Genomic DNA, 16875 nt, shown 5'->3' with positions numbered 1-16875 from the left:
TAATTTCAACAGGAAAGCTGTTTGGGAAAAGAAGCGTTTAATTATTTCAACCATCCATTCAACAATATTTATTGAGCACATACTATGATCAAGGTTCCCTAAAGTTTACCTTTTTTTGTTTTTAAAGATTTTATTTTTAGATGATCTCTACACCCAATGTGGGGCTCGAACTTACAATCCCGAGATCAAGAGTCGCATGCTCTACCGACTGAGCCAGCCACGTGCTCCCTGTCCTAACGTCCACTTTTTTTAAAGACAGAAAATTTACCTGCTGTGAAATAAGAGAAAACAGATATATTGGTCCACCCGGGTTCCTGGCACAGAGCTCCTAAAACCCTTGGCGATTTCCTAAGTGATAAGAGCATTAGGAGCATCTTTTCTTCTGCTATCTGGTCTTGGATCCTGACACGGAGCTCCAAAATTCTTTGGAACTTCCTGGGTGACAGAAGTCTTTGGTTCTAATGAGATGACTCTCAGTGGGCCATGAGGAGAAGCTTGGAACTTTCAGCCCATGCCCTCCATCCCCTGGGGAGGGGAGAGGAGATGGAGACCGAGTTAATGACCGATCATGCCTATGTGATGAATTCTCCATAAAAACCCCCAAAGTGTGGGGTTTGGAGAACTTCTGGGTTGGTGAACACGTGCAGGGGCTGGGAGGGTGGCAAGCCAGAAGGCCCCTTCCCACATACCTTGCCCCATGCATCTTCAGCTGGCCATTCATCTGGATCTTTTACTATATTCCTTATATTAAACCAGGAAATGTGTTTCCTTGAGTTCTGTGAGCCAGTCTAACAAAGTTTTGAACACTATGAGGGGTTGTGGGAACCCTGATTTATAGCCAGCAGGTCAGAAGTACAGGTGACAGCCTGGGACTTTTGGTTGGCTTTGAAGTGGGGCAAGGAGGGGGCAGCCTTGTGGGATTGCTCCATTAACCCGTGGGATCTGATGCGAACTCCAGGCAGACAGGGTCAGAATCCAACTGAATTCTAGGACACCCAGCTGGTATGGCCGACAACTGCTTCATATAGGGGAAGCCCCACACACTGTCACAGAAGCATTCTGTGTGAATAACACAGCTGACACACACAAGAGGATTTTTTCCTTTATACCTGTTCTTGATTATGTGAAAACTACATTTATCCTCAAAGAGCAAAGGAGAATCCAACTACAATTCAATTAAAAAAAAAAAAAAGGCTAAACAAAGTAATGGATAAGTAAAAGGTATACCTATTAAAAAAAAAAAGACCAAAGGAGGATCTTTTTTTTTTTTTTCCCTTTTAAAGTAGGCTCCACGCCCAGCATGGAGCCCAATGTGGGGCTTGAACTCACAACCCTGAAATCATGACCTGAGCTGAGACCAAGAGTCGGACGCTTAATGGACTGAGCCAGCCAGGTGTCCTAAGCAAAGGAGAATCTTAAAGGGGCTGGAGAGAGGAGCCCAAGCAGGTAGTCTCATCAGGCTAGTAGAGAGGAGGAGATTGCTAGCAGGACAGGGAAGGAGGCTAAGACACTGCTCCTCAAGTAAAGTGAAGAAGAATTACAGCAGGTTGTGAGAATTCTAGTCAAGCCACTAGGTTCTTAACCATTTCTGCCTGTCAATCACTTAGAGAATCTGAGGACAGGCGACCCCTCCTACAAGAAAAGCCCTCATTCTGCTGATCTCTGGAGAGGTTCATGGATCTCCTCACTCCCAACCCCTAAAGCTGATCTGGGCTCAGAGACCCTGATTGAAGGATGCCTTTGCACTTGACTTTTGAAGATCTGAGAAGCCCTGGCCCAGCTTCCGGGGGGTAGTAAGGCCAGAGAAGGTGTAAGCTTCAGGATAACAGTCGGGTTAGGTCAAGTAGTGACTGGTAAGAGGTAAAGACTTATTAGACTATAATGATGTAAACACTCCAGGAGAGATGACAGATATTTGGCCCAGGCACCACCACTAACCCGAAGCCTAAGCCCTTGGCCAACACTGCTAATTAATCACGGATACGGCCTCAGAATCCCATGCATTTCAACATGCTCAGCAGCCAGGATTAATTTATCAGAGATGACAAGTCAGTAAAAATCAGTGCGATCCCTGCTTTCACCTATTTTCTTAAAACCTTCTCCACTTCTGTTCTTTAATGTGAATCTATGTTTCTACTGCTTGAGTTTGGCTACTTTATTAAAACAATTCTATTCTCTGCCCTCCTCCCGCCTTTAAAAAAAAAATTCCTTCTCCCTTGGAGAATTTTCAAACCCCAGGACAGTTTCAAATCATGACGTTTCCTCCTTTAATACTTCAGCACTCTCTCCTAAGAACAAGGACACGATTCGTTTATCACCTTCAAGAAACTGAACTCTGATACAGAACTGTTCTGACCGAATTCTGGAACTCCCCCCCATTCGTTCATTCCTCCCCACCGCACGCACCTGCTGACCAACACAGCCCCCCTGGCTTTCACAGGGATTTGTGCTCCAGATGCGGGAGTCCTCTCCCAGCTTCCAGCATGGAACAGGTGGGTGAACCCCAGGGAGCTTCTGTAACTCTCTCATCAAGCTGCACGGATCAGGGGCGCCCGCCATGCCTGTGCCTCAGTGAGTCTGCTTGCAAATGGCCTGAGGCCCTCTCCCCACTGTCCCTTCCACGGACCTCGGTCCTTCTCAGATGTTTATCTGTAACACTCGCGCTTCTTCAAACCCAGTCCTCAGTCTCCTCTGCTTTGACCCCCTTTAAAAGAACTCAAGGGGGAGGAAAAAAGAAGATATGCTACGTTCTTTTAGGAAATGAACACAGCTTTAGTTCTACAGATCTACAATGTAGACGACAGGTTGTATCAGTTATAGACATCCTGCTGAGACCTGCCAGTGCTTTTCCAAAGCCTGATTTGTCACGTCACTCTGTCCAAAGCCTCTGATATTTGCCGCACCACGGATGGGCCCAGAGGGTATTATGCTAAGTGAAATAAGTCAGACTGAGAAAGACAAATGCCATATGATTTCACTCATATGTGGAACCTAAAAAACAAAACAAATGAGCAACCAACAAAAACCAGACTCTTAAATAGAGGGGGTGGGGGATGGCGAGGTAGGTGAAGGGGATTGAGAGGTACAAGCTCGTGGTGGTAAGATGAGTCACAGAGATGAGAAGTGCGCCATAGGGAATACAGAACTCTGTACGGGGACAGATGACGACCACCCCTGTGGTGAGCACCGAGTCGTGTACAGAATCGTCGGACCCCTATGTTGTACACCCAAAACTCAGATCACACTGTGTGTCAACCATACTTCAACAAAAATTAAAGAAAAAAAAAAAAAAGAAAGAAAAAGCCTTTATCCCTTACGTCAACTAAATAAAGTTCAAACTCCTTAACCTGACATTCAAAGCATTTTGGGAGCCAAATGGGCCTAATGGTGTGTGACAGCAGACACTCCAGTACCCAAACGATGCTGCTGATCACAGTGACTGAAACGGTGGCTCATATAGTCCAAGCAGAATGGAGGCATCACGCCTGGAGGAGGAGAACCGGAAGAAAACGGAGCGAAGGCTCAAGGACCAGGAAGCTTCAGCAAAACCAAAGGTCAGGAGGAGAGGAGAGGAGAGGAGAGGAGAGGAGAGAAAGGGAAGAAGCATTGGTCAGAGAACAGGACACCAGACTCGAGACCAGAGACGTACCAGTTCTGGGAGACACTGAGGATGGGTTTTAGGCCAGGTGTGCACTTTCCCGTGGACGCGGAGGCTGGCCGGGACGACGGCGTGGGTAAGCCAGCCAGGAGTCAAGGCCTCTGAGGAGCGTGGGGAAGCAAGTGTGTGGAGCACAAGAGTGAAGGGTCAAGTTCCGTCACTGAATCGAGAAAACACCAACACCACGGCATCTGGGTGGTGCCCACGGCTGCACAACGCTGATTAGCTTGAACCTGACTCCCCGGCCACGAGGCTGACATTCAGGAGCTCAATGGTGAGCCACCAAGGGACTCCAAAGTCACGTGATTAATTCCAGACGATACTCCACTCTCAACAAGAACCAGGGTCTACTAAACCCTCGTTCCTTCAGTCTCAGACCAAGTAGAGCAAAGGGGCTCAGTACCCAGAGCTCAAACGTCAGTTTCTGTTCTCATACCATCTCCTGAGTGTAGGCACTCATCATATGATCTGTTTTTTCCACGTCAAAAAAGAAAAGACGGCAGGAGCAAAGACCCGCACAAAAGAGAAAGCCATTTTCTTCCTTCATCTAGAGGCAGAAACGAAGGGAGGGGGTAACTGGGGAGACAATCACCAGTCAGCAGAGGTCAGAGAATGTTTTAGTTACGAGAGTTCTTAGGGGTCATCTTCAACACAATACAAGTAACTCCTGACCGGCTGAGGTAGCTAGCTCTATCCACAGGCACTTTTAAGTATTAGAAAGGTCTTCCTTATAATTAAAATCTTGATTCCTAAATGCCCATTCATGGCTCTTGGTTCTCTTCGCTCGAAAAGCACCACCAAGCAAATAAACTGTATTTCATGTATCAATGGTGTAAAATACCATCAACTGTCAGGTGCATCATTACTGTTATGTATCAAGAAGGAAAAATCCTGCCAATAAACTGGCCACCAAATATAACAAACACCCCAACCTCAAGCTGAACGTCCCAGAATGGAGGGAAATTCCTCTCCCATGCAGCAGTCCTTCATTCGGATAGTCCAAGGCCTCTTCTCTGGGACTCCACCTCGGGCTTTTCTCCACACTAACTCCTCCTAGAGCCCCAGATTATTCATTTATAAATATTTTTCAAAACTCTAACACAGAAGAGCTGGAAGTATGGTATAAAAACCTCTTTTCCCCCAAACCATTCAAGAGGAAGTTACTGGTATGATGTGTCATCCCCTCCAAACATTCAGTGTGTCTTCCACAAACAAAAACCATTTATAAACAGAGCACAACCACGCAAACTGGGAAGTGCGTGCTGACGCATTACTGCTGCCTAATCTCAGAGTCCATTCAAGCGTCCCCAGTTTCCCAACAACGTCCTAGAGCAGATCGGGATCAGAGCCGCACGAACTGCATTCAGCCGTCACATCTCGTGGCTCTCTGTCAGTCTGGAACAGTCTCTCAGATGCCCCCTGATGTCCCTGACCTCGACACTTGGGAAGATGACATACAGCCCCTCTGTCTGGACGGAGCCGGTGTCTCCGCGGGGCTAGACTCAGGTCATGCACTCCTGGCAGCAACACCAGAAGAAGTGAGGCTGTGCTGTCTTCGGCACGTGCTAGCAGGTGGGGCACAGTGAGGACACAGCCCAATACAGCGGAAGTTCACCCTGATTGAGTGGTTTGCCAAAGGGATGCTCTCCAGGCATTTCCACTGAGAAGTCACTCTTTCCCCTCTTTGTAACTCCTAAGTATTCTGTGCGGAGGTACTTTGAGACTCGGTAAATACTCCACTCCTCATCAAGATTTCAATACACTTTTACTTTTTAGATTAGTATGAACTTGGGGCGCCTGGGTGGCTCAGTGAGGTGAGCGTCTGCCTTCAGCTCAGGTCATGATCCCAGGGTCCCGAATCAGGCTCTGCTTCTCCCTCTCCCTTTGCCCCTCCCCTCTGCTCATGTGCTCGCTTTCTCTCTCTCTTAAATAAATAAAATCTTATATAAAAAAAGATTAGTATGAACTCATGTTCCTATATTATTTAATGGGCTAATAAAATCATTACTGTCATTATTCATTTTCATGCTCAACTTCCAAATGGTAAAACACTGTTCACAGATCTTTTCCATCCTGTTCACTTGTGGACAGCAGTTTTTCAATGTCTTTATTAAAATAAAATGTGGGGGTGCCCGGGTGGCTCAGTCATTAAGCGTCTGCCTTCGGCTCAGGTCATGATCCCGGGGTCCTGGGATCGAGCCCCGCATCGGGCTCCCTGCTGGGCGGGGAGTCTGCTTCTCCCTCTCCCTCTGCCACAACTTGTGCTCTAATAAATAAATAAAATCTTAAAAAAACAAAACAAAACAACAAAATAGATACATAGGGATGCCTGGGTGGCTCAGTCGTTAAGTGTCTGCCTTTGGCTCAGGTTGTGATCCCAGGGTCCTGGGATTGAGCCCCACATCGGGCTCCCTGCTCTGCGGGAAGCCTGCTTCTCCCTCTCCCACTCCCCCTGCTTGTGTTCCCTCTCTTGCTGTGTCTCTGTCAAATAAATAAAATCTAAAAAAGTTTAAAAAAAAAAAAATGCTGAAAATGAATACAACACACCCATTATCAAGAGCAGTATGAGGCTAACCTCTTCCTACATCTGAATATTATGAATATTCTCAATATTATGTCCCAAGGATACGGCCCAAGCTTTCAATATGTATTTTGGGAGCCATGGCACACGTTAGGGCATGTAGGGATTACAGGATAGAAGGTTCCCAGGGATTCTCTGCTGGACCTGTTACTTAACCCAAGTCTCCACAAACCCTTGTTACTAATTTTTTGAACGCATTTGCAGGTTAACTTAATGAATACCTTCTTTCTGTTGTTTCGTGTATTCCAAGATCCACCTAGTTTCATGTCATTTTCAAGTTAAGATACTTACATTTGTATTTTCTTACAAAATGTTTTGTTGTTGTTACATAAATGAACCCATTTATTATAGGCTAGCTATGTTTCAAACGGTGGAGCTTCTGCTGGCCTTTCCACTCCTTCAGTCGTCTGATGGCCGACTTCACTGTGACGGCAGAAGCGGTGCTGTAGGTCCAGGCACCACCAGCGACGGTTTTCATGCAGGAGCCACGGCGCCAGATCCCCACTGCTCGTCTTTTCATCTTGTTTTGCCACAGAAGGAGCAAGTTTCCTTGGCGTGCTGGCTCATTTCAATCTTCTTCACCATTTTCCTGAGGGAGGCACCCTAACGGGTCCTGTATTTACCCACGATTCCGACCTTCTTGGTGCGTTTAGCCATGTCGCCGTGAACTAGGTCTGAGCCCAGAGAGGAAGACTTCTCTTACAAATTTTTGATAGAAGCATTTTAAATGGGAGGAGAGAGAAAGGTTAAGTACTGAGGCATTCCACCCAGAGAAGATACGCACCAAGCACCAGCACTCTAAAAGCCTGCAGACCTGTTATTTATGTTTAAGAATCTGTAAGTCTGAGAGCGCTCAGTGAACTCAACAAGGAAATGGATGGTGGGTGGTGGGAGCCAGGCTTCTCAGTCGGGGTAGGACTTTACAGGCAAGCGCAGAGGAGGCTAGAATGATCCATGTGGTCATGGATTGGAGCTGGAGACATGGGTATGGACTCATTCTTAGCTCAATACAGATATGGAAGGTTACGTACAGAAGTATTTACGGATACGTGTACATACAAGGGTTGGTATACATACACATATTCCCTTGCTCTGTCAGCTGAGAGGGCCCAGACGCAACAAAACCACAACAGTAATGAGCACATTTAATGCCCGGAGTTGGTTTCTAATGCCCTTCTCCGATCAATGGAAACCAGGGTCCCTGGGAGAAAACAGCCGATTCTCGGGCTGGGACAGGAAGTCATACAAGATGAGCCTAGAGCACCTCAGAGCACCAGAAAGGAAGAAAGTGCTCAAAAACAAAACAAATAAAAAAACCCAATACCAATGGTAATGAGTGTATGTCTAAGGACCCGGAGCCAAGAGAAAGTGCTCCCAAGGGCCAAAGATGGAATAGTGTGAGCAACAGAAATAAGCAAAATAGCACTGTATTCTATCACAAAGTATAAAATAACTACCCACAAGTCCATACTGATATAAATAAATGACTGAATAAATTAAGAAATGGAGAAGAAACAAATCATTCATGCAGAGTAATTCCAAGTAATACTCCCTACTCCTTACGTGTGGGCTGTGCACAGTGGCCTCCTTCTAGAGAGTACCGCATGGACAAGAGAAACGAGGAGCTTCACGGTGGAGAAGCCCGACAAACAGCCAGGTGACAGTGACCATTCATGTTGACAGTGTGGACCCTGTGATCTTCCTCTCAACGCCCCATATCCTCAGTCTAATCATGAGAAAGACATCAAATCCCAGTTGAAGGACATGCTACACAATACCTGACCAGGAGTCCTCAAAACTGTCAAAACAGTTTGTCTACGAAACTGTCACAGGGAAGTCTACGAAACTGTCACAGCCAGAAACAAAGGAGACATAGGGACCCCCCCTCATGGGCTGGATCCTGGCACAGAAAATGGACATTATGTAAAAACTAAGGAAATCTGAATAAAGCACGGACGTTGGTTAATGACAGCGTACCTGTGCTGACTGGGTCGCTAGTTATCACACAGGTACCAAACTAACGTAAGAGGTTAACAGGGGAACCTGGGGGCATTCTTTGTACCGTCTTTGCAATTTTTCTGTAACACCATTCTAAAAAAAATACAATTAAAAAAAAGACATTATATAAAAGAGAACATCTTTCATCAGGAAGAACAGAGGCTGGAAAACAAAGTAACAACACTTTTTAAAGTGCGGAAAGCGCTGTCAGCTCAGAACTCTGTGTCTATGTCCCTGAAAAGCAATGGCAGAAAAAAGACGTTTTCAGATAGGTGAGTGATGCGAGAACTCATGCCCAGCAGATCTGCACTGGGAGAAAGGATGAAAAAGTCGGCCCGGGTAGGGGGGAAAGGACAGCAGGTGGAGGGTGGAACTAGCAGGAGTTACATAAGCCTGTCCCCTTTCCTTCATCGTTCGGCCATTCCCATGCCCCCCCCCCCCCCAAGGGACCCCTCTGCATTCCTGCTCCAAAGGCACCACAGACCTGGCAGGTGACACTGGGTCTCAGTGGGGCAGAGCCTGTCCGCAGACTCCGGGGACGGGTTGTATGTGGCTGTTCACGTGGACAGCTGTCACTGGGCTCTGCAGGCATGGGACTGGGGACGCAGCTCTCATCCAATGCGGAGGACAGTCCCACAGGACAGAGCATTCTCCTGCCTCCCCGGGGCCCCCCGCTCTGACAAACCTCAAGTGCGGAGAGCTGTGAGGCCTCCCCACCAGGCCTCCCGGTCGGCCCAGGGACAGCTACCAAGGAAACCGCGTCTTCCATCCTGTCAACTATGGACCTGCTTTCGAAGCCAGTGTTCTAAACCTCTGCTGATCCTTTACGTTACTTTGGCTTCTTCCTCCCTTCTGCTGCCAGTGAGGGAAAGATAAGCACAAGGAAGATAAAACGGCAAACCAAGTGGGGAGTTGAAGCAGCCCACTCGGGAGACAGAGCGTGCAAGGTCAGAGTGAGACAGGAAGGTGAGTGGATAGACTGTCTCAAGTCTCTGGCAGATGGATGGGCTCCTCGCTTCTACTTCAATAAGGATTCAGAGACACAAAGGAAAACGTCAGAGCTTCTGGGAAGGCTTCTGAACAGAACCATCAGCAGTTATTCTTTATAAGCAATTTTTATTTTTAAGAAGCTAGGGCCTAAGTGTTTGTTTTATTTTTTTGAAGTTTTTATTTTAACTCCAGTAAACATACAGTGTTTATTAGTTTCAGGTGTACAAAATAGTGATTCAAGAATTCCATATAACACCCAGTGCTCACCATAAGCACCCTCTTTAATCCCCATCACCTGTTTCCCCACTCCCTCTCCTCTGGTGATCATCACCTTATTCTCTATAGTTAATAGTCTGTATCTTGGTTTGTTTCCCCCCCCCACCCTCCCTTGCTCGTTTGTTTCTTAAATTCCACATGGTATTTGTCTTTCTCTGACTCATTTCCCTTAGCAGTATACTCTCTAGTTTCATCCATGTTATTGATAATGGCAAGATTTCATTCTTCTTGATAGCTGAGTAATATTCCATTATACACCTCCCCCCCCCCCCCACTACTCTTAATCCATTCACCAGTCAGTGGACACTTGGGCTGCTTCCCTATCTCGGCTGCTATAAACATAGGGTTGCATGTATCTCTCTGAGTTAGTGTTTTTATATTCTTTGGGTAAATACCCAGTAATGTGATTGCTGGATCATAAGGTAGTTCTATTTTTAACTTTTTGAGGAACCTCCATACTGTTTTCCAGAATGGCTGCACCAGTTTGCATTCCCACCAACAGTGCAAGAGGGTTCTGCCTTCTCCACATCCTCACCAACACCTGTTGTTTCTTGTGTTTCTGACTTTAGCCATTCTGACAGGTGTGAGGTGATATCTCATTGTGGTTTTGATTTGCATTTCTCTGATGATGAGTGATGTTGAGCATCTTTTCATGTGTCTGTTGGCCATTTGGACGTCTTCTTTAGAGAAATGGCTGTTCATGTCTTCTGCCCATTTTTTAATTGGATTTTTTTTAGGTGTTGAGTTTGATAGGTTCTTTATATATTTTGGATACTAGTTCTTTAACAAATACATGATTTGCAAGTATCTTCTCCCTGTAGGTTGCCTTTTAGTTTTGTTGATTGTTTCCTTCTCTGTGCAGAAGATTTTTACTTTGATGAAGTCCCGATAGTTTGTTTTTGCTTCCCTTGCCTCAGGAGAAATATCTAGAAAAAAGCTGCTACAGCCAATGTCAAAGAGGTTACTGCCTGTATCTTCTTCTAGGATTTTTATGGTTGTAGGTATCACATTTAGGTCTTTTTTAACCTATTTTGAATTTATTTTTGTGTGTGGTATAGGAAAGTGGTCCGCTTTCTTTCTTTTGCACGTTGCTGTCCAGTTTTCCCAATGCTCTTTGTTGAAAAGACTGTCTTTTTCCCATTGGATATTCTTCTCTGCTCTGTCAAAGATTAATTGACCACGTAGTTGTGGGTTTATTTCTGAGCTTTCTACTCTGTTCCATTGAGTGTTTCAGTTTTATATATATATTTTTTGATAATTCCGCATTTTCTAAAAAGTGTATGGATCACATGGAAGATAGTAGGAGAAATATTTGCAACTCAGGCAAAGAAATACATACGACTTAAATTCTTATTTCCTGCCACAGCAGTACATTTAAACTGTAGGCTCCATCTTTTCTGAGGTAATTAAATCCATATTCAATTAGGACAAAAAAACTTTAAACAGTAAAACAACAGTGTGACTCTTACTTATTTTCTTGATGGGTTTTTTTAGGATAAAGATACTAGATTGACACTAAGTGGCCCAAATTACTGTTATTTAAAGATATTTTGCAACATGTTTATGATTTATCTTTACTGCTTTCATAAAGTGATTTTTTTATATTCACAAAGTGAATTTTCTATCTTGTACAAAGTGATGTTTTTCTATTTATTGCTTGATAATATAAAGCTACAGAGGTTTTCTTTTTCTTTAAGAGAATATGATGGAAAAAAGAAGGTAAAGGGCCATTCAAGTAATCCTGTTCAAGCAGCCGAAGGAACAGGAAGAAGCACCTGATACTGCAGATTGATACCAAGACTGAAAAGCAACATTATTACTTGGTTGCATCTTTATCTAAATTACATTTTTCTACTAACAATGGAAAGAATGTCCACAGATAAAACCGTAAGAGATTTCCAACTTGAGAACGGTTTGACACAATCTAAGACTGATAAACAGTAACAGTAAAGCCTATATAAATTTTTAAAATCCAAGAAAATAAATCCTTAACTTTCAGAGAAATGTACATTATTTTAAACTATCCAAGAGCCTGTAACTTCCTTTTATACTACCACACATCCGCTAACTACATTACAAAGAACTCCTCCTGCTAACTAGAGGTAAGGGAGAAAACCACAAATTGAGCTGACTTTCCTGTCAATGATGTCACGGACACCGCGCTGGGAGAGATGTCCTTCAGGCATCAGATGAAGGGCATTCAGTAGGACAAACACAGGCAAGCTCTTGGAACATCGTTCACAGAGCAAAAACACAAAATACTTATACTTAACTACGTGTAATTTTTCGGTCAGCCCTCTATGCTTAAGTGGCAGGAAAGCTCAATAGAACTAAGTACCTTCACAAAATCATTTCAGTGCGGTACACACTTGTTTTGCTCGAGGCATTCTGCTGGCCACTGCAGAGAACAGAAAAACACACGCTTCCACGTACAGAAACCTGCAGCCCTTTTTCCCTCTGCCAGTCAAGTATGCAAGTAACAGCCTAACAGGAGAAGGGCAATACCGTCTAGGAGGGGCAACAAGGCGCTCTGGAGACCGCGAGGCCCAGGACTGTAATGCACTGAGGGCGTATCCAGGCCTTTGGGGGTTTTTTTTTGGACTCTTCCCAATTCATATCAGTTCACATCGCAATGCACAGCATAGAGAGGTGCTAATCTAAGGTTTCTCGACTAAAATGAAGGGTGGGCAGAACTGACAGGCCAGCAGGGGAGGGCTGAGACATGGATCTTTGGGTCCACTCCTTGAGATTATGAGTTATAGGTTGCGGGGGGGATATCCAGTGACTGAGGCAAGCATCCTTGAGCCTCACGTGGACAGACGACAGGGACAGAAGGGCATCTGGGGAGGGAGAGGGTAGGAGCAGCACAGGAATGAGGCAGGACAGCAAGCGCTTCTCGGGGCAGAATTCTCTCTGGAGTACAAGCAGAGAGCTACGGCATGTTGAGGATTGCTCTGCTGAAAAGATGGGGGCCAGAGAGGCTTGAGATGATGTGGGTGCTGAGCCGGTGCTGTCTAAGCTCACCCCATTCCCCAGAGGCTATCAGGCCTCCATCTAGTGTCACTTGGCTGGCCTGAAACAGGATCTTCTTATAACCAGCGTCTCCCTGACCCTGAATGCGGACACCACTGGAATTCAGCCAGGGGGCCAGTGTCCCAGGTCCTTCCTGCTTCCAGGCTCTTCACCTGGCGGGCGGCGGAGGGAGCCCACACTGTGTGGGGCTTGCTTGGCCACCACACCCCCACCCAACGCTTCCTGCCGGGTTTGCCGAGCCCACACTCGGAGGCAGAGAAGCCAGGAACAACTTTCTAGCTGCTTACCAGCAGCAGCCGTCGAGGAGCAGAGCTGCTCAGTTGCCCGGTGTGGTGGCCCCACACCCGCAGAGCCCCCAGCACAGCGCTGCGCCCGAGGAGGCCATCGAGTCAGGCGGCATCAGCCTCACCGGCCAAGGGCTACACCTCCCACATCTTTCAAAACCCTAGATCCTCACCGTGACTAGTAACTAGTCCCTGCCTTGGGCACACAGCGGCTGTGAGGAGGAGGCCTCGAAGTTTAACTTACTATCTCCCTGTCCACCCCTTCAACCCAACCTTTCCTGCCCAGTATCTAAAAGGCTTTCACGTTGCTTTCTCCCACCTCTGAGCCTTCAACCCTGAGGATTCTCCTGCTTAGAAGACTCTTCTCAACCTGTGAATTCCTATTCAAACACCATCTCCTCAGGCAGCCCTCTCTGACTCCGTGGAACTAGGTATGCTTCATAAGATCTTTTCATAATTATCATTTCTGATTCAATGTTGATTATAACTCCACGAAAGCAGGTATCGCGCAGCTATGACGTGGGCCTTGTTTACACCTGGAGACCTGACAGGAGCTCAAAAAAATACCTGTTCACGAATTAGCATATGGAACCCAAACCCCCATGCTTGCTGTCACCCCACCCAGCCTCATTTTCTACCCTCACCCTCAGACTCCTGCCCCTCCAAGCAGGTCTCTGACTCACATGGTTCCCCCACGGACAGGGTCTTCTCTGGTCCCATCCTGACAACGATGTAGGGCCCAGCACAATGAAAGCCTCCTCTGCGAAGTCCTCTGATTAGTTCCTGCCAGCCTTCAGAGTTAGGAACTCGTTCTCGGTAATACTGAGGCCTGCCCTGCTAAGTCAGCACTCAGTGTGGGTCCCAGTTATTTCACGCATGCTTGTCTCCCTATTGGAGTAAAATGTTCCTTAAGGACATGCACTCGCATACACTTCTTCTGTAGATCCCTACAGGGTCTCTCACAGAATGCTTGACATAGAGCACATGTAATTTAATGCCTGTTGATGAACTATTTTACGCTAAATGCATTTGAAACAATTACGTCATATGGAAAAAAGACCAGAAGAACAAAGAAAAAGTATATTTGGAAATTAAAAAAAATAAGTACTAGCTTAAAGTTAGAAAAATAAGTACAATTGATTCCATAATTATAAAAGAGGTAGTGCTCATTCAAGGCACAAGAATAATAAATAACAACAACTATACAACTTAACAAATTCATTATCTCAATAAAGTTAAAATCATCCTGTCAGGCAATTAGGCAGATGCTCTCGCATGAGAGCCAATGGTTTAAAGACTCATTCCCCTAAAGTCCCAAGGCTAGTCATCACTGGGTCTGGGATTCCAATTCCAGCCTTGTGACTGTCAACGCCAAACTCTTTTCACTATTTTAGAGGTGCTCTATTATCCGACAGAGATTTAATTTTGTTTTTATAACTAAAAAGATGATGCAGAATCCTGTGGCAAATTACAGGTCAGTGACACACCCTTAAGTATGATTCTGAAAGATGCAGAAAGCAGAACAGAGTGGGATTGCTAAAGAAGCAGAGATCTGTGAGCCAGACAAAATACTCCATGACAATTTTCTGGGGTGATGAATATGTTAACAGGTGCACCACCACGGAGAACAGACTGAAACCAAGACAGAATTCTGCTTGGAAAACAGGAGATGATGAACAATAGCTTAGGGGTTCAAAGAGGAAAGGGCAAAAGTTCTTCTATCAAGAAACAACCCGGACCCTTTCACACCCTAAAATGAGCCTGTTGCACATAATCCACAAATTCCCAAACAAAATGGCATTTTAATTTTTCTCTAATTAAAAGTAAAAATTAAAAGTGTATTTCAGAAATCTTTTCAATGAATGGATTTATTTCCATTGCTTTTGTTAACAATACATCCATGCTTTCATTTAAATAATCTGTGTAACTTTTCAGGTTAAATAAAATAAGCCGCACCAACCTAGAGCAGTTTGGTTTAGACAGAGACTTCGTAATTCTAAAATATTTAACCTCTGTGTTTACGTCATGACTTGAGAGTTAATCTTTCCGTCTCACACACACGGGCACTTAGCATGTCTCTACTCATCATAAAGCAAGTGACTGTCTTTATTTTTACATTTTTCTTGCTCACATTTTAACATCATTCTGCCCTGAATACTTAAGATGAGAACCAAAGTCACAAGAGATCACCTCATGAGTACTTGCTGTAAATCTCTCAAAGTAAGAGTAGTTAGGGGCAGACAACTCAAACGAAGCTTCCAGTTTAAGAATTTTTGTGCTGCTTCTGAACTTTAGCCTGCATTACACTTTTTAAAAAAAAGTAATTTCTACACCCAACGTGGGGCTCAAACTCATGGCCCCAAGATCAAGAGTCACATGCTCCACTGACTGAGCCAGTTAGGTGCCTCCACATCACACTTTTGAACAACAGTTTAATGAAAGGTTAATTTACATGCCGTAACATTCACTTTCTGTAAGTGTAAAATCAATGATTTTGGTAAATTTACAGGGGGTGTACAACCACCACAAGCCAGTTTTAGAATGTTTTCATTACTCCCAAAAGTTCTCTCGTACCCACCGCAGGTGATCTGCATACCCAGCCCCCAGCCTGCACACCTGCTAACCTGCCTTGTGTCGCTATGAATGTGACTTCCCTAGACATTCTACATACATGAAATCATGCCACAGGCAGATGTTTCTAACTGCCGGCTTTCACCGAGCGTCAGGCTTTCGAGGTTTATCCATGTTGTTGCAGGTATTGGTAGTCAATTCCGTGTAACTGCTGAACTGTATTCTGTGGATAGGCCAAGTTTTGTTTTTCCACTCACTCACTGACGGACATTCGTGTTGTTTCCACTATTTGGACTACTGTAAATAAGGCAGTGAGTATTCATGCACAAGTTTTTGTGTGGACATTTCATTCTTTTCATTTCTCTTAGGTAGATTCCTGGGAGGACTGCAGAGTCATATGGTAAATACGTGCCCCACTTTAAAACACCCTGCCTAACTGTTTTCCAAACTGGCTGTACTATTTCACACTCCTACCAACAACGGGTGAGGATTCCCGTTTACCCACATCCTCAACAAAACATGGTCATATCTGAATTTTTTTATTGTAGTCATTCTAGTGAGTGTGAAGTAATATCTCATTGTTTTGTTTTCTAATAATTGATGAAATATTAAGTCATTACATCCTCTGCCCATTGTAAAATTAAGTTATCTTATTACTACTGATTTTTAAGAATTCTTCATATACCAGTCATATATCAGATCTATGAGCTGGAAATATTTTCTCCCAGCTTGTGGGTTTATCTTTTCATTTTCTTCATGGTGTCTTCTGAATAACAAGGTATTTTACTTTTGAAGACTAACACTGTTCTTGTCTTTTATGGATAGTGTCTTTGGAGTAAGAACTTTCTGTCCCAAATGACTAAGAGTCTCTCCTACGATTTCTTCTAGAAGTTTATGTAGTTTTACTTCTTACATTTTTGTCTATTATCTATTGTGAAGTCATTCTTACACATCGTAAGGTAAGGGTCTTGTTCTTTTTTGTCTTTTGCATCTGGAGAACAACTGTTCTAGCACTGCTTGTTGAAAAGACTGTCTTTTCCCCACGGAAATGTCATGGCACCTTTGCCAAAAATCAACTGAGTATAAAAGAAGGATTTATTTCTAGACTCTCAATTCTGACCCATCAGTCTATGTGCCCATCCTTACGCCAATGTCACACCGCCCTGATTACTGAAGTTTTGAAATCAAGTAGCATGAAGTCTTCTGACGTTGTTCTTTTTCAAAATTCTTTGGGCTATCCTAGGTACTTTGATTTTAGGATTACCTTACCCATGTCTACAAAACATCTTATTTGGGAAGTTTCAGCTATTATTTCTTGAAATATTTTTTCTGCCACTTTCTCTCCTCTTCTCTGGGATGTGACAGTGTCCCACAGGCCTTTAAGGCTCTGTTCATTTTCTTCAGGTTTTTTTTTTTTTTTTAACTTGTTCTTCAGAGCAATAATTTCTATTGCTCTATCTTCAAACTCACAGATTCTTCTGCTG

The 16875-nt window shown here is 44.5% G+C and overlaps 1 protein-coding gene and 1 pseudogene across 1 annotated transcript in view; both read right to left on the bottom strand.

Annotated features, from left to right (window-relative positions):
* Window positions 1-16875, bottom strand: part of RNF130 (ring finger protein 130) — a gene marked incomplete at its 5' end in the record, with an annotated part of 100458 nt that overhangs the window by 45758 nt on the left and 37825 nt on the right. The window lies entirely within an intron of this gene.
* On the bottom strand, window positions 6134-9407 carry LOC116626482 (annotated as a pseudogene).

The sequence above is a fragment of the Phoca vitulina genome, unplaced genomic scaffold (assembly GCF_004348235.1).
Source record: "Phoca vitulina isolate PV1807 unplaced genomic scaffold, GSC_HSeal_1.0 scaffold87, whole genome shotgun sequence".
NCBI lineage: Eukaryota > Metazoa > Chordata > Mammalia > Carnivora > Phocidae > Phoca > Phoca vitulina.
Note: the sequence above shows the minus strand (reverse complement) of the source record. Positions and strands in the feature narration are given on the sequence as shown.